General features: G+C 35.1%; 1 protein-coding gene across 6 annotated transcripts in view; it reads right to left on the reverse strand.

The window, feature by feature from the left end:
- LOC138694719 (homeobox protein Hox-D9-like) overlaps positions 1-25,715 on the reverse strand; it is a 738,702-nt gene that overhangs the window by 654,996 nt on the left and 57,991 nt on the right. Inside the window, exon 1 of one of the 6 annotated variants that reach the window (XR_011331001.1) lies at positions 10,003-10,431. The exons of 1 other annotated variant lie outside the window; for it this stretch is intronic. The gene's annotated coding sequence lies outside the window, so the exon portion shown is untranslated. Of the gene's footprint in view, positions 1-10,002; positions 10,432-25,715 lie in introns of those variants that run through there. 4 more of the 6 variants (XM_069818708.1, XM_069818707.1, XM_069818710.1 and 1 more) reach the window with 4 other exon arrangements.

Consider the following 25,715-nt stretch of genomic DNA (forward strand, 5'->3'; position numbering starts at 1 on the left):
TTCTCTGAATTTGCAATTGTCGCTGCAGTTACAGTGCAGAATTAATCATGTTCTCCAAAGGCTATAAACTAAACTCTCGGGTTCGTTATACACGCCGACTCTTGACAGAATACGAAAGGACGAACAAACACACACCCTCTCTGTTAACATGCCTGGCCGGGAAGACACGCTGTTAATGTTTAAGTCACCAGAGGGGAGCGAGACAGGTAAGAGGGATGAAGTTATTGGGTAGGGTTTTTCGAATGGGGAGCTTCACCACAACACTGGAGGGACAGCCCTTAAGTTTCTTAGCGCAGTAACCAATAGAATAAACTAGGAGAAACTAATAATACCGGTACAGAATTATATTTATCTAAGGGGAGAGAAGACGTATTAGGAATTGATTTTGCAAGATCATTTAAGAAATCTTACAGTTACAAAAAGAAAGGAGAAACAACTGTATAACCAACAAATACCTCCTGATACTTATTACAAATTTTGATTCTTGCAGTATTGGCAGAAAGCCAAAGTCTTCAAAGTAAATAGGCCTATAATGGTACTAGTAAATAATGTTTAACGGTGAATTTGAATGAATGGGTGAATTTATTAAACATTTAATAGAAAAATGACTGGCGGAAGGATGGATGGATGGATGGACATGTGGACGAACAAACGGACGAACGTAGACTGTGTGTAGCAAAAGCATGCAAGGGTGTATCGTGGGATATTTCACAACCCTGTCGAAGCTTAAAATTAAGTTTATGCTTGTTTTCAGTCTCACATAATTTAAAAAGTTATATATGGAGTTTATAAATAATGAAATATTGTAAATTTAAATATATACATTTTTATTGTGTAGTAGACATAAGACAAACTGTATTATAGGCTATAGTTCTTAATTTCAATTCAGGAATCCGCCCTTAAACACGGGTTCTACTCTTTCAGGGTAAACTAAAATTTTGTCTGTTTATGTTATATTTTATGTTACAATTATTAGCAAAATAAATACTTATTAGGCTATTATTATTAAACTTATTATTATTAATATTATTAAACTTATTATTATTATTATTATTATTATTATTATTATTATTATTATTATTATCTAAGGCAATGTAAGTCATCACACGAGAACTAACAAATATCCATACTTTAGGCCTATATTGGATTCGATTTACGGATATTTTTCCATATAATATGTAACAGTAATGCACCGGCTTCATGAACCAGGGGGAAGTAAACGAAGAGGAAAACTAAAGGTCAGATGGGAGGATGGCATCAGGGAGGATGCCAGAACTATTGGAGTTAAAAACTGGATGAGTGTTGTTAGAAATAGGGATGAATGGCGGAAACTCCTATGGACAGCCAGGACCCATGATGGGTTGTCGAGCTAAGGATGATGATGATGATGATGATGATGATGATGATGAATGCACCGGCTTCAATGCACGTCCTATCTGTTGACAGCAGACTCTCTGAGTAATTGATTGATTTGCGAAAATCGTCTTGTCATTTTTTATGACGACAGCACTATTCATAATGCGAGCGACCAATACGTCCCTTGTTTTTGTACACTTCGCCTTTCATGCACTCTCACAGACAAAAATCAACAGAAGTGAAGTCTGGAGATCTTGGTGGCCAATGTAGTGACACTTTAATACCCAGCATGGTAACTCAATTGGAGGCACATGTTATTCAGAGTGTTGAGTGCTTATCATCTGTTTCAGACTTGTGCGCGCATGGGATCTGTACAGACTGACTACAAACATCTGCTTCTCTACGCCCATTACGAATAATGCTGCCCTCAGACTGTCTCAGAAGAGCGATATGTAAGCCTACTACTTCTTTGTACGTAGTTAATAGTACGTAGTCATTTGTCGTCCCTTCTTATCATTTGTTAGGATTGTTGTACTTAACATTCAAACAGTCGTATCTCTACACCTATTAAGAATTTAATAAATGTTTATCTTATGCATTATTTTACGCAGAATTTTTCATACTAAAATCTAAAATATCCACTATTTCTCATAAATCATCCTGTATCTGCACAGTTGTAATAAGCCTATTTCGTTTAGGCTATAGAATTTTCACACCTTGTCGATATTTTCTTCTAAGCCCACGCTTCTTTTTTTTTTTTTTTTTCAACGAGACACTTTATATAGACCTAGGCATACTAATTGCTGTGATTTCGTGACGTTGTGCTGGCAGTATGCCGGGCCTCCAACTTAGACTGCAAGACTTTAAATTTACAACGGATAAGCATCTGTAGCCTTGGCGGAAGTCAAACCTACAACCGTGGCTTTCACTCAGCGTCAAAGATACGCCTTAACTGTTGCGTACCTAACGACCGAAAACTCTTTAAAGTGAGTAATATCAAAATGCGAAAGACAAGAATAATTTATTAGTGTCTAAGAGTAAATTCTGACTTAAAATTATGAACGAATATTTTGCTTTAAATAGTTAAGTACTGAAACATTCTGTAACAGATGACGATGGATGAATATTATAAACAAAATATAGCATAGGCCAAGGTTAGCTACGTAGGCTATCTACAGTTCAGTATTAGAAATTATTTATGAAAGAATTCTTAGAAATAATTTATTGTATGTCATTTTTGATTTGGTACTTCATGGACATACAATTTTTCTCCGTGACCTGGGATCGACATGATATCGATCTCCCAACTACGGCAAACCAGAACTACAAATGCAAAACAGACACATTTGAGGGGTTTGCTGGAAAAAGGGCGTATTCATCAATATGACGAATTGAGATACATGCAATCTAAGATTTTAAAACGCACCTGAATAAAATGTTATACACGTACGCAGCCCTGTCCTGCAGGTATGTACAGTACAATCAAAACAAAATTTCGCTACTGTAAATTCACTACATTTTAAACCGTTTTCCCGAAGAAGGGCGTATAGGTCTATCCGCCTTTCTTCCGGCAGAGCCCTCATTATACCCTTCCGCTTGATTCTTAAATGCCCGGACCCTAGGCTGATCCTTATTATACTGAGGCACGCTTTGGTCCATTGTGCGTTCTACAAGCGATGAAGTTCAAGTACGACAGGTGGCTGGTTGACAATCGTGAATCCGATGATGACAGGTGGACTATTTTTCCTCAGTCCTTCCTCAGACGAGTGCATGAGTCCCACGACCCGAAGCCCCAAACGCTCTTGTATCAACAACGGAAACCAGTACTACCTCAAAGACTTTACCCCAACCTATTTTAGGCTCAACTATTACAGATGATAGATGAAATAGAGGAAAGTGGAGAGTGTTGGTGAAATGAAAAGGAAAACGGAAGTACCCAGAGAAAAACCCTCTGCAACATCTGCTTTGTACACTATAAATTCAATTATAACCTGGAAAGAGATTGAACCTGGGCATTCTGATGAAAGACCAGCGCGCTAGTTCTCAAGCCACAGTCGCGGCCATTTACAGGTGCTCTTATCTGGTTTTGAACTTAGACATTTTCTTTCACATGAATACTTATTAGCAATGCCTAAACGTCACTGCATTTTAAAAAATAAACCTCAAAATACGAGTATTAGTACAAGAATAAGTTCAGAAAGTTAATTCTTTTTTATGTAAAATTATAAAAACTTTTTATTTAACTGCTTATTGAAGTATCTTATAATGTGTCAAAGGATAGGCCTATACTATGAACAAAGTAGGGAGATATTAATCTATTATAAACTATTTTGTTCAAGAAATAATTTATAAAAATTAATTTCTTTTATCTGATTTATGATTTGGCTCTTCATGGATAGGGTAAACTAGGGTCTATTGGACAGTCGGGCATGTTGGACACTCCGTACTTTAACGTGTTACCACGCCACTTGTGGGCACCACATTCTGCTAGAAGTCAATGACGGAAGTAGCCCCACTCGTGCCTACTTCCGTCATTGACTTCTAGCTGAATGTGGTGCCCACAAGTGGCGTGGTAACATGTTAAAGTACGGAGTGTCCAACATGCCCGACTGTCCAACAGACCCTAGTTTACCCTATACAACGTTGTTCCGACCTGAACACAATATATTGGAATTGCAATTAGGGTAAAAAAAAAATTAAATTTACAGAAACACGACCTACATTTAGACTATGCTCTTACTAGTTTTAGAATTTAAAGCAATGTCTTCACGACCACTATATTTTAATTAATTAATGTCAAAATATGAGACGTTAAAAATAAATTCTTAAACTGCAAATTCTACCGAACGTTAAAATTATGGAACAGGTAAACAGACTCTCTCGTATTTCCTTTAAACCAATTATGTTTGTAGTTTCATTCTAAAGAAACCTGAAATAATATTTAGCAAACATTTCCAGATATGCCTACCTAGCTACTCCTGAAACTAGGTCCCGCCCGCATTGCGTGTCCCAGGTTCATACTACTGTTTCTATATAAGAAAAGATTCCATTGTTGGTTTTCCCTGAAATTAAATAGGCCTATCCCGTTTTTCTTTATTTTATTTTATTTTAATTTTCAGTAAATACACACATGACAGATTATCTGTTCACAGGAGTAAGTTATTAAAAAATTTAAATTTAAAATTAAATTATGGTTTATTTAACGACGCTCGCAATTGCAGAGGTTATATCAGCGTCGCCGGTGTGCCGGAATTTTTTCCCGCAGGAGTTCTTTTACATGCCAGTAAATCTACTGACATGAGCCTGTCGCATTTAAATACACTTAAATTCCATCGACTTGGGCCGGGATCGAATCCGCAACCTCGAGCACAGAAGGCCAGTGCTAAACCAGCTACACTAACCAGGCCGACAGTAAGTTATTAATATTAGATTAATAATAATAATAATAATAATAATAATAATAATAATAATAATAATAATAATAATAATGTTCTGTCTACGTCTCTTAGGTATGATATTTTGATAACTGTGTTGAAAAAATCCTGTCAAATTCTAATTAATCACATGGTGCCACATTAATGCAATTGAATTTTTCATGTCCTTTTCATTGTTTATTTTTACTATTCATTATTATGTTTACATGCGCTTAAATTTATTTATTTTATTTTATTTTATTGGGTTATTTTACGACGCTGTATCAACATCTAGGTTATTTAGCGTCTGAATGATATGAAGGTGATAATGCCGGTGAAATGAGTCCGGGGTCCAGCACCGAAAGTTACCCAGCATTTGCTCCTATTGGGTTGAGGGAAAACCCCGGAAAAAACCTCAACCAGGTAACTTGCCTCGACCGGGATTCGAACCCGGGCCACCTGGTTTCGCGGCCAGACGCGCTGACCGTTACTCCACAGGTGTGGACATATTCGCTTAAACAAAGCAATTGATTATCCTACAATTTTTATTTATTCCGATTTCAATGTTATCCAAATTAAACAAATATAGCCTACATTATAAAAATATTATCTTAAAAATCGTCAGAAATATAAAGAACAACATGTTTATCCTATGAGAAGAAATTTCGCATATACTTTAGCTGAACCTAAATGTTACATACTACTGGAATAGATCATCGCCAAAGTTACAAGCCAAGGTTATACAACTCTCTTTTGATAATAAATTCCGATCTAGGTTATTTTCAGTTCAGTAAATTTAAGAAAAATATTAAGCAAATTATTTAGCATTCATGTCTTTTTTTCCTTTTTCTTAATTTCTATTACTAGACTAATTATTAATTCCAACTTATATCCCGTTCTTCACTTGATTCTCTACTTTTATATTCGTAATTACTGAGGCCTATCCTTGTTTTGTAGTAATAATTGTATTTGTTTTGTTATTTTATTGAAACTCTGTTCTGTTCCATTTAGTAGACCTACAAAATAGTTATTTATAGGAATCTTCCCTGAATACGAGCTTGCTCAAACCGGTGTGCGCTACATCAATAGGCCTAATGTGTATTTATTGTGCATTGTACGAGTAAGTATGTAAAAATAAATACAAATACTAAATACATAATTATGGATATTTTGTTGAAAATACTATAGGCCTGCTGAATCTGTAAAGGCTATTCTCGAAGCGGGGGGGGGGGCGGTTTGTAAATAAATAATTATTGTTATTAGTCTATTAGTAGGCCTATTATTATTAACATTATTATTATTATTATTACTATTACTATTATTATTCTTTCCCGGGGGTAAAAGGCGGTCAGAGCGTGGTGCCGACCACACCACCTCATTCTAGTGCCGAGGTCATGGAAAGTATGGGGCTCTACCTCCATGCCCCCCCCAAATGCCTTCATGGCATGTTACGGGGATACCTTTACCTTTATTATTATTATTATTATTATTATTATTATTATTATTATTATTATTATTATTATTATTAGAGAACTGAGGTATGGGCCTAATTCTTTAATTTATGGTCTTCTAATAATTAAAATGTAATAACTTAGCCTACTATTAATAATGTCAATGCTAATAAAATGATATAATATTCTATTGAGATTTCAGTGGTAACTATTTGATGTACCGGTATCTATAGGCCTAACAACATATATCTTATTTTAATTTAGCCTGTTACTTAACGACCTGTATCAACTACGACATGTATTCGCCATATATTTGCCTGATATGCGCGTTACAGTTGGGGAAAACGTCAGAAAAATTCCGACCAGGTAATCAGCACGAGCGGCAATCGAACTCACGCCCGAGCGCAGCTCGCAGGCAAACGCCTGATATACGTCCTTCGTCTATAGGCTATATGTAATCAGAGTAACTATTAATAAAAATGTTTGTTGACTTGTTAGTCAATAACCCTTGGTGGTATTGGGAACTGTAACTTATTCGTGGCATTAAAGCTACCCAAGACTATTTCATAACCGCGGATAGTGCATTAGAATGAAATAGTCTAAATCGTGAGCAAGACAAATAAGTTAAGTGAGGACTGCTGGTAGTCAAATTTAATAAAAGCTGGAATTAAAAATGAAAATAGAAATTCCTAAAGACCACTTTGACTGAAATAACCTTATGCTCCAGGAAGAAGTTTTTATTGGACTTCATTCATTGCTGGTAAACAAGGTAATAAATATTGTGTAGAAATAATTTAACGTTCGAAACACTTCACAGGTTTTATGTAGAACCACCTTCGTTGATTTCAATACCTCAAGTCGAAGGTGGATGTCATCTTCGGACAAAAGTGAAATTAATGGCGATAATTCAATTCAAACCCATTCGTGAAATCCACCATTGCTATCTCCCCCTCTTGCAGAATAATTTTTCAGTGTGTCGGATAAAAATAAAGAATACTTAAAGGAAGAATATCTAGGCTCTACAGATCTAAAAATGAAATTGCATTATAGTTGTTATTTATGTAACAAATAAGCCCACGCACATCTGCTTAAGCGGAAGAATCAGGGTGATACGAAGTAAGTGTTAGCCAACTTCGCTATATTAATCTGTTTAAATTATTTGCGGTCTTTTTACATACAATATTTTATTATAAAAATTTGCCAAATTACAAGAATAAAAAATTAATGTACCTATAAAGTATAAAACTGTAATAAAATAAAATTCTCTTAAATTCGTTACTAACGATAATCGAATCATTATGCGACGGTATGTTTTGATATCAAGTTTATCAAGGATGGCCTGTATTTTTTGTTAGGCTCTATAAATTATGTGAAAAATTAGTGAAGTTCCTGAAGAAATTGACGATAAACAAAATACTACTGTATTAAGTATTGTTACTTCCGGCGAAATCTTAGGGCCATATTCATAGACATTCTTAGCGCGGGCTTTCGGTGGATCATCAGCGAACTAACGTTTTTCGTATTCATAAACCAGTGTTAGCGACATGATATGATATGAATCCTGTTTAGCACGCTCGTAGCGCGGGCTAGCGAAATGTCTATGAATATCACCCTAAGATTTTGCCGGAAGTAGACTAACTATAGACTAATACAATATTTTTTTTTTATCGTCAATTTCTTCAGGAATTAAACAAGGAAAAAATACGTCGCATTCGAAGAGTGAAAGAGGTTAAACGGTGTCGACAGTTGCGAAAGAAATGAGATGTTGATTTATCTCCATGAAAATTCGAAATGCATATCCGTTGTGGTATAAAATTTTAGGCCTAATAAAAAAAATTAGTTAATTAAAGTGCTACTATGACACTGTTAGCTATAGTATTCAGTTTGCTAAAGTACTATTTTATTTCCTGTAATCAATTTCAGAAATGATTTTTGATAGCAATTGTACCGTGACCAATATTTTTTCATTCGCGTTCACTTCGACCGCATATCTGAATTAGGCCTACATAGTCTAATCTTCAGATAATCTAAGTAAGTTAAATTTTTATTTTTTTTAATTCTATTGCCAGATAAAGGCCTAATTACAAATAAATAAATATAATAAATAAACAAACCAAACTCTTATTAAATTTTAATAAATTACTGAAGCATTCTCGTCTCGCGCCGTGGCAGCGTGGTCTAAAGCATCCTGCCTAGGACTCGCGTTACGGAATGCGCGCTGGTTCGAGTCCTCACGGGAGAAGAAATTTTCTCACTAAATTTCGACCAGTGTATGGGACCGGTGCCCACCCAGAATCGTGATTCACTTGAGCTACGATATGTAGCGAAATCCGGTTACGAAAGCCAGCCATAACGGCTGGGGAGGATCATCGTGCCAACCACACGATACCTCCATTCTGATTGGATGATCGTTCAACCTCAGTTTCGGCATTTGGCCATGAGGCCAGCAGCCGGCTAGTCGATCTGGGCCTTTAAATGGCCGTAGCGCCATTGATTATTAGTGAAGCATCCTGAACCCCGTTAATTGTTAAATAACTTTTAAATTAGCATGTAAGACGTGAAGTTGTATGAAGTTACATAACAAATCTATAAAATTGCGTATTGATTTACGTTACAGGATTCCGTTAACTGAAATTCATGGCACTTACAAAGACTCATAAATTACGCATATAGGCTATAAAAATAACTGTCCAATAAAACGAGGTCCATCAACTCGAAAGAGTCTACAAATAAATATTGGTACGTAATCACTAGATTCAAGATTTTTCTAATATCATCTAATACAGAAACCCTCAATTATACAATTCTAAAGATAATAAATACTTTAGTAAAGGAGACAAGGAACGTAAAGCTACATTACGTATACAAATTGTGTCGTGAATATAAGGAACAGCAGTAAAAAAATAAGTGGGTAGAAATGTTTGTAGCTTTTGAATTATACAACTGCAAGTATCGTTAGACAGAATTGCTTTTAAAATGTTTTGGAATTCTCACTTTAAACTTGCACCCATTTCTTGTTAATTGGAACTCGTTGATTAATTAGCTTAGACACACTTTCCAATAGCGATTGTAACCACAACCAATTTTACTGTGAGTGAGTCTGATTTATTTTCTATTAATTCGGTAATTGCAAGTAACTGGAAATGGTCTTAAAATGATGTCATTAAAAACGTACACGTTATAAACTAATAGGCCTAGCAGGTTTTCTGTTCTGTTTTAATAGGACTGTCTCTCGAAAAAAACCTAGTGAACTAGTGAAATGTAAGTTCAATTCCTTTAAATATTTTGAAAATTATTGCTGTAGACGTAATCAAATATTCTGTTCAGATTTTACGTAATCACCTGTACACCTAAATTTCCTTATATTATATTTGATTACTAATAATTATTGAATAAAAGTATTCTCCCAAGGGTAGCTTCCATTTGAAAATAAAAATCTTAAATAGTGATAACGCAAACGTTTACTTTTATTTTAGGCCTATGTGTTTAGTATACTGTGTCTTTTGGCAACCCTTACTGAAGGGCAGCTACCCTTGTGGGATTTATATATAAAACAAAAAATTACACCGACATAATAGCAAGCACATCAATTTCACACAATTTACGAGAAATTAAGATATTTCTAATATCTCAGGTATTAATTACTTTTTGCCTAGTGTCTAAATAATCAGTCACAACTAAAAGAAAACTACATAACATGTCATACATTACACACGACAGATACACTAGCAACAAAACTACAGTAAATAATAAATAATGAGGTAAAAAACAGTTTCCCTCACCTACATTAAGAACGAAACGTAGCTGGATTTGCAGGGAATGTCACAACCATCACAATCTTGACTGTTTTGACGAAAACTACTTGCGTGTTTCAGTACGGTGACACTTAAAATTCTTGTCGATGTATTTAGCACTTTCAGAATAACAATAACTGCATCTGTTAGTATTGCAACACTAATCGCAGTGAGTTTTCTGTCTTGATGGTGCTCGTAATTTCACCAGGCGGTAGAATGAAGCTCCAAGTTTTGTATAGGCTACACTGTTTCAGCATTGAGCTGCGAGTAAACCAGGCGGTTGTCGTCGTAAAGCAGAAGCAAAAATCCTTGTACCCGAGTGAGACAGACCGTCGAGGACGGCTTCTGCGCTCTTGCATTACAACTATGCCTCTCTTTCTAACAGTTTGAAGACCGCCTCGTTCCATCTCTTCCCCCCTTCACCCCCACCAAATACTCCATTTCTCTCTCTCCTTCCCACACACACACACGTACATACCGGCCTAATGCATAGCTACGCTTTTTACCCATTTACCATCTCTGTCTCCCATCTCTTTATTTTTTCTCTCTGTCCCTGTTTTTCTAATTTCCTTATTTCTTTCAGTTGTGTATATCTACGGTACTCGTCTATTTTTTCCTTACCCTTTGCCTCATATCAAGCAGGCACGCCCCTTTCCATACCTTCCCCTACATTCCCCTCCTCTGTGAAACTCTCTCTCTTCCTCCCTTCACCCCCTTCTTAACCAAGAACCCCACCGACTAGTCTGGACCAACCACACAGCATCTCTGGTTCCATGCGTATAAAGTATTACGTAGCATCCACAGGAAAGTACAAAGGTGTTAAATATCAAGTGCAGGATCGTCATTCGAAGTGTTAATAGCGATTAATTATAATTATGGAATTAGAGGCATTTGCAACCTGATTTTATTTCATTACATAAATAACATAAATAAAGATTTTTATTAAATGTAAGTTTTTTTTTTTTTTTTTTTTTTTACTTGCCGGTGTTATATTGTTTTACTTCTAAACTCAATGGACTAAATAAATAGAACAAATCCAAATGAAATTAATGAAATCCTACTTATAATTTAGATACATTAAAAATGAATAAATAAGTACCACAAACAGAATATAGACCTATAGCCTATCTATAATTTTCGTGTAATTAAATCCTAGGGATAGTATTGAGCAAGTTTTTAATTTTATTTAGAAAACATTTCTCGTCCCCTCCCTCCCCCCAAAAATAATAAAAGTAGGCATAATAATGATTGCGTTGAGTACATTTTTCGATATTATTATTATTATTATTATTATTATTATTATTATTATTATTATTATTATTATTATTAGCCGTACCCGTGCGCTCCGCTGCACCCGTTAGAAATAAATATAAAGTAATTACATAATTAAAATAGGACATTTGATCCAGGGAACATTCGTGTTTCATAGAAGGATAAATCGTTTAATATGTTACTTAATTTAAATTGTATTCAAAATATTAAAATGCGATCATTTTGATCCAGAGACCACTCATTTGGTGCAATGACAATTCCTTTAACATGTTTCTTAATTGTTATTACCAATTATTTTTGGAAAAGCGAAAATTAACAGAAAAATTTTGGCTACAGATTTATTATTATGTTTATATTATATTATATTATGAAAAAGTGTGTTGATAACGCATGTACTCGAATTAGAAAGTTTTTAATTTGTTGTGGGAGCTCTTGAATCTCAGAAGGAACAGCTTTTACAACAGCGCAACATAATCTGCTTGGCTCATTACCCAATTTTTTTGCATTGCATTTATTGCATATATATTTTATGTATTTTAACACGATTCAATTGAGCATAGTTAAAATTTGAATTACACAATAATGGATTGCTAAGCTAACGTACTGTTACTGCATACTAAATCAATACACTCTCGTTCGTTAATTCTCTGAGATAAAAATGAACATGTTCATAAACATTATTTTAAGAAATACAGGAAATGAATATACAGAATAACCTATCAAGTTTTCTGTGCATAAGAAGCTATTTTAATCTTACCCGTCCTCAATTCACTCACAAGTTACTGTAATAGCATTACAGGATTATGTCCATCCAGAGAAACTACACTTTCCAATGATGAAATAATAATTAATTATACAAATCGGTTAATTTAGCTTCCGATATTACTTCATAGAAACACAGAAACATTGTCTGTAGGCTATGTTTCATAGCTTTCGATTGTTGTGTCCAAGGCCGCTTATAGACGAAGTCATTTGTTTTTTATTTCAATACACCGCCTTAGATGGCAGTTATTTCAATTTTAAAACTCATTTATCTCATTAAATATCAGTCCTATCAAAATTTTTCAGAGAATAAAACTTATCAGAAATCATTTTTAAAGAAACTTTTGTTATGAAACATTTTTCACAAAAATCAATAATAAGCGAGATATTTCGATGTATTTAATTCAGGCCCCCTTATAACTCCCCTTTTAAATAATGTATTTTGAATGCCATATAGCCTAAAATCTAAGTTACAACGAACTTAATTTATATTCCAATTTTCATCGAAATCCGTTCAGCCATTATCGTGTGAAAAGGTAACAAACATACATACAGACAGACAGACAGACAGACATACATACAAACAAAAATTAAAAAAAAGCGATTTTCGGTTTCAGGATGGTTAATTATACATGTTAACACCAATTATTTTTGGAAAATCGAAAATTACCAGAAACATTTTATCTACACATTTATTATTATTATAGATTATTATTATTATTATTATTATTATTATTTATAAGCCACCGGCGTGGCTCAGTCGGTTAAGGCGCTTGCCTGCCAGTCTGATGTTGCGCTCGGGCTCGGGTTCTATCCCCGCTTGGGCTCATTACCTGGTTGGGTTTTTTCCGAGGTATTTTCCAATCGTAAGGTGAATGCCAGGTAATCTATATCGAATCCTCGGCCCTATCTCGCTATCATCAATCTCATCGACGCTAAATAACCTAACAGTTGATACAGCGTCGTTAAATAACCAACTAAAAAAATGATCACAAATTTTCAGATCAATAGTAAGAAGCATAGAAACCATATTATGGAACAGAAACATCAAACAATTTCTAAATTATTAACTATGAAAATGGGCTTTTGGAGAAGATCGGCTTTAATATCAAGAAGAGAGAAAATTACAAAAACATAATAAAATCTAAAATGGGAGTAAAAAATTCAATTCTGGATTATGTAGCTTACAACATAAGCAATTGCAATAGTACGGTCATGTAAAAAGGATCAGTGAAGAATGATTAAGTTACCAAAAAAAAAAAAAAGTTGGAATGGTTGCCGCCCTAGAGGTTCAAGTGAGGGAGACCTAATACTACATGAATTCATGGAATTAAAACAACAATGAAGGAAGAAGATTGGAGGAAGGACAGTGGGTTAACAGAGGAGATTGGAGAGAATGCTTAAAATTAATTAAAAAAAAAAAACTAGAATATGGGTACTGGAAAATGTGTACACATTGTCAAAGCAGTTTTAGACAGATTATTAGGCCTTTTGTTGTTGTGTTATTATTATTGTTACTATTACTATTATTATTATTATTATTATTATTATTATTATTATTATTATTATTATTATGAAGTTAGAGTAATCGTTGTGCTATCTTACTGTTTATTAATTGCACCCACATTCATAAATAAATAAATTGAAACCTGCGTGATGGAACACGCTAAGATAACAAAATAAAGAAAAATTAAGTCAGTCATGTAAGGAAGGTCTGTAGGAAACAGACGAGAAGGACGACCACGATTGGAATATATGAATAATGTTAAGATTATTTATATTAGACTACATACCCGTAGGCCTATAAGAAGGTTTATGTTTTACGAACCATTGAAACTTCATGCTGCTGAACATAAATATTTATATTTTTAACAAGCACTAATTAATCTAATTTACAAATGAGGTAACTCTTAGGTTTATGTAACATGAGGGCGTCGCATGAGAAACTTTATTTATTTGAATTGAAAGTAATTTAACGCGATACTTCCTAAGAATTTAGTTACAAAACATAGGTTTAGTTAACTTATCAGTTCAAACACTTAAACAAAAATAAATTTGTGATTTACCTCAGTGTTTATCTCCAGGAATTAACAAACTTCACGTATTTTAGTTCACACATTTTACACCTAATTTTTTAGCGTTTAAGTTAAGTATTTCACACCTGTAACATACGTCTCGTTAGACCTACATATTCACTACTTTATAATTACGTGAAACGTTAGTCCGTACACCTGGCGCAAATTCGGTACTGACGACAAAAGACCACTAACACTAACAGAAAATGTAGTATTTCAAACAGCGTATTCCGAATCTCACCGGACCGGTGGACAATAATGACGTCACGCTGCAGCGAAATAGGAACAAAACTGCTGCAAGGATCGATGGCTGTCATGGCGACTGTATAAGTTGTTGTCTGTGCAACGCTAGCAAAATTTTGCGAAATTTCCGTACTGCCATCTCGTTCAAAGAAAAGAGAGCATGAACAATTTATTTCTTGATCCGGTAGTAATGCCAATAACACATTGTTTTTACGTTGTGCTCATTACAAACAATAATTACAGCAGAACTAAAGCAGAACACAGCGCCATGACACAACAGTGCACGATGTCATTCGTCTGCTAATTCCAGCTCTATACAAGAACCAATCAGATCCACTGATGGCGGCTGATGGAGACTGCCACCACCTCTGCAAGCTGATGGCACCGGTGCGACACCGGTGGAGCATCAGTGTCGCCATCGGTGAAATTCGCAACACCGTGATGCCATCAGATTGCTCACCGCTGAGATTCGGAATACGCTCAAAACCAACCCCCAAGAGATTAGGACTCTCACTTCTACAGCCAATCGACATTTAATGGCAGTAGGGGTTCTGGGTAAAGTCAAGTAGGCTCTGAATTGTCTGTGGTGTGAATACAGTGGATACATACATCTCCGTTGTCTTTCGTCAACCATGTGGTTTCGTCTCCAAGGCAATTCTATACATGCACACATACAACTGAAGGTTGTAAACACCCTTCCTACCATTCAATGCTAATTAATATAAAGGCGCGTCATCTACTGCAGGCTACTTGAAGCGGGGGTGGGGAAATAAAAAAGAAAAGGACACGAAAGGAAGAAAGGAAATAAGTTGTATATAAATTCTATATAGACCTAAGTATAAGCGTAAACTTAAAAGTAGTAGAGAATCGTTAATCTGTTTTATGTTGGTCTTATAACGTCAAGTGTATATAGACACACACTAACTGTAGTCATTCAAAAGGGAAAGAAAGGGAACTATGGCGGAAGATTAAAAAATAACCGACAACTGCCCTTTCCAATAGGTGTAGTTTAAATAGCAACAGTATCTTCTGTAAAGTTCATTCTAAAGATTCAATACACATTAAGACAACTGTCAATCGATTTCAAACTACACGCTCATAAGTCATAGGGATAGAGATAGTAAACTGTGAGGTGGTGGGTTCGGAAGAAGATGGAAGTACACAAGCAATACCTTAGGCCTATTCCCAAAACAAGATTGTCTTTTACTTTAAATAATTTTTGTTATAGGTTTAGGATTATATTTCTTTTCCTGACCATTGTGTAGGCCTATTCTACATTAAACTGTAGGCTTGACGTTGCATGGACACTGTAGTCCGGTATAAATTATATTCTGTAGGTGAAAGATGGATAAAACAGAGAAAAATTCTCCCCGGCACAGGGACTCGAACCCGGGTTTTCAGCTCTACGTGCTGACGCTTTATCCACTAAGCCACATCGGATTCCAGCTCCGATGCCGGATCGAATCCCCTGTTTCTTCTGTTGTATCCATCCTTCATCATATGATAACGCAGAATTCCTGCACGGATATATCATATTTACTTCGGTACAACATAATGATGATGATGATGATGATGATGATGATGATGATAATAATAATAATAATAATAATATGATATGCGTAAGTAATCACTTAGTGATTCAAGACGGCATTCATCCCGTCGGATCCCGACCACTTAGTCACTCGTAATGAGTGCACCTCTGTACATAGTGCGTTGGACATTGTGCCGCTGTCACATATTCTGTGATGCAGTACATGAGGGTAGGCCATTAAAGGGAAAACTGAGAGATAGAACTTAAACTGAGGAGATTCGATCCGGCATCGGCGTTGGAATCCGGTGTGGCTTAGTGGATAAATGTCAGCACGTAGAGCTGAGAACACAGGTTCGAGTCCCGGTGCAGGCGAGAATTTTTTTCTGTTCTATCCATCCTTCATCATATGATAACGCATAATTCCTGCACGGAAATATCATATGTACTTCGGTACATCAAAATAATAATAATAATAATAATAATAATAATAATAATAATAATAATAATAATAATAATAATAATAATATAGCTATTCTGTAGGGCCTATTCTATATTATTTATTCTTAAAGGTAGCAATACGATAACCCGCATGTTATGGATGTATTTAAAATGTATGTAAGTTTAAGCACTTCGTTATTACTGAATATTAATATTTTAAGAAATTATTTATTGTAATTTATTCATGTAGACTAATTTTATGAGCTAAGCTATTGAATCATTCCCTGAGCACGAGATCACTTTCTATCAGGGGAGTGAAATTGTTTACACGTCTATAACATATTTTAACATCGTAAGATCAATTTTCTAGAAATACTTTTACAGAATACGCTAATATTTATTTACTAATATGTCCTTTATCTTAGATCTAAACTTCAATATCGATCAATCTTTTTTTTTTTTTTTTTTTTTTTTTTTGCGAGTATATAAAATTTTACCGGAGTATGTAGGAGATTTTTCATATTCATTCAACCTGTGTATTACAGGAGAAAAATCAGAAGTTTTTCCTATAGCCGTATGTTATAAGATATGAGCCTTTCAGAGCAGAAGTGGTGTAAGTCAAGAATGGGTAATGAGGGTTGAAGTAAATATTCTGTCAAATACAGCGCAAAGTAGCAATTAATATTCACTTTATTTAAGCTATTAGTAGTGAGCGGATAGCAAGAACGACGTATTAATTGCTACTTCGCGCTGTATTTTACAGAATTTTTACTTTAAACCGCATTATCCAATTTTGACTTACACCACTTTTGCTCTGAACGGCTTATATATAAATGTATATACAGGGTATAGTTAACATACTTACAAATGGCTTTTAAGGAACCCGAAGGTTCATTGCCGCCCTCACATAAGCCCGCCATCGGTCCCTATCCTGTGCAAGATTAATCCAGTCTCTATCATCATATCCCAGCTCCCTCAAATCCATTTTAATATTATCCTCCCATCTACGTCTCGGCCTCCCCAAAGGTCTTTTTCCCTCCGGTCTCCCAACTAACACTCTATATGCATTTCTGGATTCGCCCATACGTGCTACAAGCCCTGCCCATCTCAAACGTCTGGATTTAATGTTCCTAATTATGTCAGGTAAAGAATACAATGCGTGCAGTAACATATTTTACTTATTTACTGTACAAATGGCTTTTAGAGAAACCGGAGCTTCATTGCTGCCCTCACACATGCTATCGGTTCCTATCCTGAGCAAGATTAATTCAGTCCCTACAATCATATCCCACCTCCCTCAAATCTATTTTCATATTATCCTCTCATTTATGCCTTGATCTCCGCAAAGGTCTTTTCCCTTCAGGTCTTCCAACTAACACTCTATATGCATTCCTACCCAAACCTACTACGTGCCCAGACCATCTCAAACGTCTGCATTTAATGTTCCTCATTACGTTAGGTGAACAATACAATGCGTGCAGTTCTGCGTTGTGTAACTTACTCCATTCTCCTGTTACTTCATCCCTCTCAGCCCCAAATATTTTCCTAAGCACCTTATTCTCGATCACCCTCTCTGAAAGTGAGAGTTCAAGTTTCACAACCATACAGAATAACCAGTAATATAACTGTTTTATCAATTATAACTTTCAGCTTATTTGAGAGCAGAATGGCTGATAAAAGCTCTTCAACCGAATAGCTGATAAGAGTCATTTCCCATATTTATTCGGCGTTTAATTTCCTCTCGAGTATCATTTATATTTGTTACTGTTGCCCCAAGGCATTTGAATAATTTTCCACCTCTTCAAACGATAAATTTTCAATTTTTATATTTTCATTTCGTACTATGTTCTGGTCACGAGACAAAATCATATATTACTTTGTTTTTTCGAGGTTTACTTCCAAACCTATTTCCTTACTTGCTTCAAGCAAAATTCCCGTGTATTCCCTAATACAATAGTTTGTAGGTTTTCTCCTAATATATTCACGTCATCCGCATAAACAAACAGCTGATGTAACTCGTTCAATTCCCTATCCTCTTCATTTTCCTGGACTTTCCTAATGGCATATCTGGAGCAAAGTTAAAAAGTAAAGGTGATAGTGCATCTCCTTGTTTTAGCCCACTGTGAATTGGAAAAGCATCCGACAAAAACTGGTCTATACGGACTCTGCTGTACGTTTCGTTGAGAAACATTTTAATTAATCGAACTAGTTTCTTGGGCATACTAAAATCAATAAGAACATTATATGAAACTTCTCTCTTAACCGAGTCATAACTATTCTTGCTTATAACTTTCGACTCAGTCATTTCCAGATCAGGGTTCCTTATCTCAAATTGATACATGAAAGTTTGTAACACTAGCCCAGAAACACCCTGTAGAGTACGGTATCACGTTTTCCGTCCTTGTTTCTAAATTAACGTCTTCAAACACTTGTATGTAGGGAGTGGCAAAACAATTCTTTGCCTACAAGATTTTCCTTCTCAGGCCGCTGCTGACGTTTTTTCTATCAGTATGCCGTCACAAGATATCACGTGTGCCGTGACAAGACAGCAGGTGTGCTGTCACAATATATCAGGTGTGCTACAGGTTCTACTAACTCGAACGTCACTCAAAAATGTAAATGTTTACCTTCAAATTAATTTACCGCACATTAAATATTACTTTCCTCTTTGGATTTAGATGTATCATCATCATTATCATCATCATCATCATCATCATCATCATCATCATCATAATCCTTGCATGTGTTGGACCTAGGGGTCCGTTACGGTCTCTATCCAACGTTTGAAGGGTCGACCTAAGGATCCCTTGCCCGCTAGTCGGTAATTTAGAATCTGACAAGGTATTCTGGTACGGTTCATTCTTCTTACATGAGATTTGCAATTTCTTCTATAGTTTTGCACAAGGACATCATTTTATTTTTACTAACATTTTTAATGTTAACCTGGCTATACCTTGGATTAATGGTTCAGAGCCGGAAACACCGTTTGCTACCCCTTTTCACGATTGAAGTTCGATGATTCTGGCGTAATACAAACAAATCACTTTACTAAGTATAGGAGGGAAGAAAAGTAGTTCATCCATTTACGTAAACTAGGAGATGTCGCAAATTTGAATTTGATAATTTCCATTAGGTTTTTGTTTAATCAAAATACAGTACAGTATTAACAATAAGTGTTTTTTTACCCACGAACTGAGTTATCCATGAGAACGTATTCATTATGCAGTGCATATTATACTGTCTACAGCACATTAACGTACAATATAGATAATGAAGTTAAATTGAAAAATAATCATAACATGAATATTTAAACACATTTTTGAAAATGGTGGCCATCCATTTCGTTACAGGCTTCAGTTCTTTTGTGCATATTACAGCATTATAAACTATTGCATCTCCAATTACCAGTTTCGTCCTTCGTACTAGTGACTCACGTTGAAATAATTCCATACCTATTATATAAAAGAGTACCTTACGTACTGTAACTTAAATTCAATCTTCACTACTGCCCGACCCGCACAGATAACATTACTCAGATATGCTAGTGGTTATGTCGCAGGATCGTAGAAAGGGGGAAAATCACGTGAGAGTTAATTACTTTCATTTAAGTTATTTTAAACAGTTGCGGGTGAGGGAAATCGGGATGCGACGTAGGCAAACGGACGACAGTACCTGTGCGAAAATATGATTCAATATTGAAAGCTCTTTCGTCACTGGAAAACGCGAACATATTTCTGGAACGTACTATACTCACTAACTCAATAGTGTTTGTGTTTACTACGACCTTAAGGCGACTTTCACTATATACACTTGATTCTGTGAGGAGAACAGTTGGAAGTTTACTAGTAGAGGGGGTGGGAGTGAAGTACATTCAAAAACTCAGGAACAATAAAAATTGAAGTAAAAATAAAATGATGTCCCTATATATAATCTATGATTGGTTCAATTTGTAGTTCTTTCATGATGTCAGAGCTTCCTGCTGTACGTATCATAAATTTAATTTCTGCCGCAGTCAATCTTTGTATATTCACACTTCTCAGTGAAAATAATGTAAATTGTTAATATTACTGTAATTGGTAAGGTGGTCAATGTATTGTTCTGCTCCACTTGACGAAACAAGAGTAGCGTGAGCCGTCAGTTAAGTATTTTTCTTGTACATATTTCATATTAAAACTCCAGTAATACTTAATCTTGTAGTCTCCTGGGACAAAGTACGGCCCTTAATGATGATGATGATGATGATGATGATGATGATGATAATACTAATAGAAATAGACATACTGGGAGACATCGCCGTCTAAAACTTCTACAGGCCTAACTTCATTTCTCATCGCTGGCGAAGAGCCATGTGTAGTCCCTTATTCAGGTCACTTGAAAATAATTGTACAGTGCACAGCATATAATATATAGAGTGAACCGTAAGTAATGTCATTAAATTCAGAGGGTTATTCTTTGAGTTACTGCAAACAAAAATTTTCATACAATTTTCCTTATGTTTGTTTCCTTTTCTAAATAAGAAGTTTTACATAAAATATTTCATAGCGTGTTTTGGGAAATCCATTCATTTAATTCCCAATATGCTCACAGCAAGATATTATAATACACGATTGAAAGAATTTTGGTTTTATCCTTTGAATGTGCAGAAATTTAATCAGCACAAATGTAACTTTTCGTTCTGCAAAGGAATTTTACAATGTTACAATTGCTCGGATAAAATTTCTGCACACTTTAAGGACAAAGCTAAAATCCTTTCTATCATTTATCATCATAATACACTGCCCTCTTAAACTGATTGAACATATTGGAAATTCAATCAGTGGTTTTCCCAAAGCAGAGTATGAAATGTTTAATATAGCTAAAACAATAGAATATTCTGTTCAGATTTTACGTAATCACCTGTACACCTAAATTTCTTTATATTCTATCTAATTATTAATCATTATTGAATAAACGTACCTTCCCAAGGGTAGCTTCCATTTGAAAATAATAATCATAATTACCGGTACTGATAACATATATTTATTTTTATTTGTTTAGTATGCTGTGTCTTTTGGCAACCCTTACTGAAGGGCAGCTACCCTTATGGGATTTGTTTTTTTCTTAGTAGACCCTACGTTATCTTACGACGCTTTATCAATATCTTAGGTTATTTAGCGTTTGAATGAGATGAAGGTTATAATTCCGGTGAAATAAGTCCGGGGTCCAGCACCGAAAGTTACCCAGCATTTGCTCATATTGGGTTGAGGGAGAAAAACCTCAACCAGGTAAATTGCTCCGACCGGGAATCGAACCTGGTTTCGCTACCAGATGCGCTAGCCGTTACTCCACAGGTGCGGACAGTGGGATTTGTATGTATTTCGAGAAGGAAGCAAAAACGAGAAAAATTGTATTAAGGGGAGAGGATGGTATTTTTTGGTGAAAAATGAGTAAATTAAAAAAAAAATCTTTAAAATATTCTGTGATATGTGTGAAATGCATAGTATAACATTTTGTGGATATTTGTGCCCTTATCGGAGGCTGAGTCGCCATTTTTAAACTTCCTGCGTTATGATTTTTAAATCACTCGCCCACTTTTATTGTTATTTCCGGTAAATTAAATTTTTCAAAAATTTTTCTTTCTTTAAAATACCCTTTTGATATGTGTGGAATGCATTGCATAACATTTTGTGGGTATTTGTGCCCTTATCGGATGTTGAGACGTCATTTTTAAACTTCCTGCGTTATGGATTTTTAAATCACACGCCCGCTTTTATCGGTTTCCAGTAACTTAATTTTTTTTGCTACATTGTCTGACAAAAATAGATATAATTTCTGAACTATTGAAGATGCAAGCATGAAATTTAGAACACACATTCCTTAGACTATTAGGAAACTTTTCACTGTAACAGAATTTTGTTAATTGTTTTCATTTTAAAAAGACGTCCGTTTGTTTGCAAGAAAGGAAATCAGAAACTTGTTATTAAATTTTAATTGTTTATTTTACAAACGTAGGGACTAATATCAAAATTCTGTTACAGACAATTTGTAGAACACGCTTTTACAAATACATTGCAAAAAACTGTTTGAATCTATCTTTAAAAACGGTTTAGATATATCGGTTTTAGTACAATCCTGCATTGGGTATATTTTTTTTCAAATTTGGGCCCCCAAATAATTTTTTTTTTCAAAATATTTTTATTTGGATGAGTTGCCAAAGCTATGAGCTCTCTACATACAAAAAATTAATATTTTACACCAAATAGGAAAAAAGTTAAAAAAAAATACCATCCTCTCCCCTTACACTTCTTTGTTTGAAATATTTCAAAGAGCAACCCCTTCAAATTAATGGCATCACTCACGGTTCATTCTGTACTGTTGCGGAACAATCGTCATCGCTGGGTTAGAAGCCGAATTGCTGAATGTCTTAAGAAGTCTGGAAAGTTTGACATTTATGAAGAAGTACATTGTATTTCATCCACTGGCTCCACCAAACGTGCCGACATCATAGCAGTTGATAACAATCAAAAGATTGGCTTCATAATCGATCCCACTATAAGATTTGGGGGTGCTGAATTCCAACCACAAGAGGTAGATCTGGAAAAGAAATGGCATTATGAACCCTGCTTTCCTTATCTGGAAGAGAAATACCGCATACCCGTTTGTCGCTGGGAAGTAATTGGCTTGCTCTTTGGTGCAAGGGGCACTATATCAAGATTTTGTATCAATTTCTTTCATCGTTTCCATAGCGATTTTTTTGGAACTTCACGATATAGCCATTAATGTTTTAAGACATTCCTTGTTAATTGTAAATAACCATCTGTACAGCTCTATATATGAAAAATAAATTATTCATGTCGAGGATAGCTGCCCCCCCCCCAAAAATAAATTAAATTAATCTATACTAATAATAAATCTGTAGCCGAAATTTTTCTGGTAATTTTCGATTTTCCAAAAATAATTGGTCCTAACATATATAATTAACCACCCTGAAACCGAAAATCGCTTTTTTGAAATTTTTGTTTGTATGTCTGTCTGTCTGTCTGTCTGTCTGTATGTTTGTTACCTTTTCACGCGATAATGGCTGAACGGATTTCGATGAAAATTGGAATATAAATTAAGTTCGTTGTAACTTAGATTTTAGGCTATATGGCATTCAAAATACATTAATTAAAGGGGGGGTTATAAGGGGGCCTGAATTAAATAAATCGAAATATCTCGCTTATTATTGATTTTTGTGAAAAATGTTACATAACAAAAGTTTCTTTAAAAATAATTTTCGATAAGTTTTATTCCTTGAAAAATTTTGATAGGACTGATATTTAATGAGATAAATGAGTTTTAAAATTAAAATAACTGCCATCTAAGGCCGTGTAATGAATTAAAAAACAAATGACTTCGTCTATAAGGGGCCTTGGACAGCAACAATCGAAAGCTATGAAAGATAGCCTACATTAAATCTAAATGATGTCATTCTTCATTAAACTATGGTTGCATTGCAACCATAAGAAACATGTTAAAGGAATTGTCATTGCACCAAATGAGTGGTCTCTGGACCAAAATGATCGCATTTTAATTACTTGGATGCAATTTAAATTAAGTAACATATTAAACGATTTATCCTTCTAGCAAACACGAATGTTCCCTGGATCAAATATCCTATTTTAATTATGTAATTTCTTTATATTTACATATTTCTAACGGGTGCAGCGGAGCGCACGGGTACGGCTAGTATAAAATAAAAATAAAATTTAAATTTAAAATAGAATATTGTTGATCTACAATTAATTTAGGTGCTGTTACCGCTCGGTACCCCTTTTCAAGGGCAGCTATCCTTTTTGGATTCTTCTCTTTCTAACCGAGTGGTAAATAAACAAAGCGATTCGTTCCGTATGCCTTGCAATGAGCTACACCGCTGCCAGGTGATCCGGCGTGACTATCACTAGCAGCAGAGGAGTTCAAGAACTGGGGAATAGATTTCCGTTGATGGAAACCAGCTTGGAGTGATGTAAGAGCCGGCAGCGCACAAAATTGCCTCCACCGTAATAAAACCATTAACATAGCTCGGCTATCAAGAAGGACGGGCCACCAGCTGAAGGTAGAGGCTCCAGGCTGCCTTATCTATCGGTAAGCGGGCTCTTCCCAATTAAGTTTTAAGTAGTCGTCTGCATTTCGCGTTACATGGCTTGATTCAGTTTTTAAATTAAATGCGCTTGAACTTACATTTGAATGTTTCACCAGGTCGGAAGCTTACTTTGTAGTGGAGTGGTGCAAAGCTGTGCTTTCCAGCCTGGAGTACGTAACAACATAAATATATGCGCTATTATATGTAGTACTTTTACACTCCAAGTACCAGTACAGATCTATAGAAATAAACTGTAGACTAATTTCATTAGAAATATATATATATATATATATATATATATATATATATATATATATATATATATATATATACTTACTTGCCTTTAAGGAACCAGGAGGTTCATTGCCGTCCTCACATAAGCCCGCCATTGGTTCCTATCCTGAGCAAGATTAATCCAGTCTCTACCATCATATCCCACTTCCTCAAATCCATTTTAATATTATCTTCTCATCTACGTCTCGGCCTCCCAACTAACACTCTATATGTATTTATGGATTCGCCCATACGTGCTACATATCCTGCCCACCTCAAACGTCTGGATTTAATGTTCCTAATTATGTCAGGTGAAGAATACAATGAGTGCAGCTCTGTGTTGTGTAACTTTCTCCATTCTTCTGTAACTTCATCCATCTTAGCCCAAAATATTTTCCTAAAAACCTTATTCTCAAACACCCTTAATCTCTGTTCCTCTCTCAAAGTGAGTGTCCAAGTTTCACAGCCATACAGAACCACCGGTAATATATGGGTACAGGGTGAAGGTAAGTAATGTCATTATTTTCATAGAGCTATTCCTTAACATAGACTATTTCAAACAAAAACTTTTAATAGCCTACAATTTTGCTCGTTTTGGTTTCCTTTTCGAGATAAAAATTGTTTCATATGAAATATTTCGTAGCTTTGTTTTGGGAAAACATTTGATTTAATTTCAAATATGTTCAGACACTTTAAGAGAGCAGTATATTATGATAACAAATTACTGAAAGAATTTTAGGTTTGTTCTTTAAATATGCAGGAATTTGATGCGAATAAATATAAAATTTTAAAATTCCTTTCCAAGGACCATCTCCTAAAGACACCTACTTAAAAATGGCTTTTAGAGAACCCGGAGGTTCATTGCCGCCCTCACACAACCCCGCCATCGATCGCTATCTTGAGCAAGATTAATCCAGTCCCTACTATCATATTCCACCTACCTCAAATCTATTTTAATATTATCCCGCCATCTACGTTTCCGCCTCCCTAAAGGTCTTTTTCCCTC

Source organism: Periplaneta americana, chromosome 2, assembly GCF_040183065.1.
Source record: "Periplaneta americana isolate PAMFEO1 chromosome 2, P.americana_PAMFEO1_priV1, whole genome shotgun sequence".
Classification (NCBI taxonomy): domain Eukaryota; kingdom Metazoa; phylum Arthropoda; class Insecta; order Blattodea; family Blattidae; genus Periplaneta; species Periplaneta americana.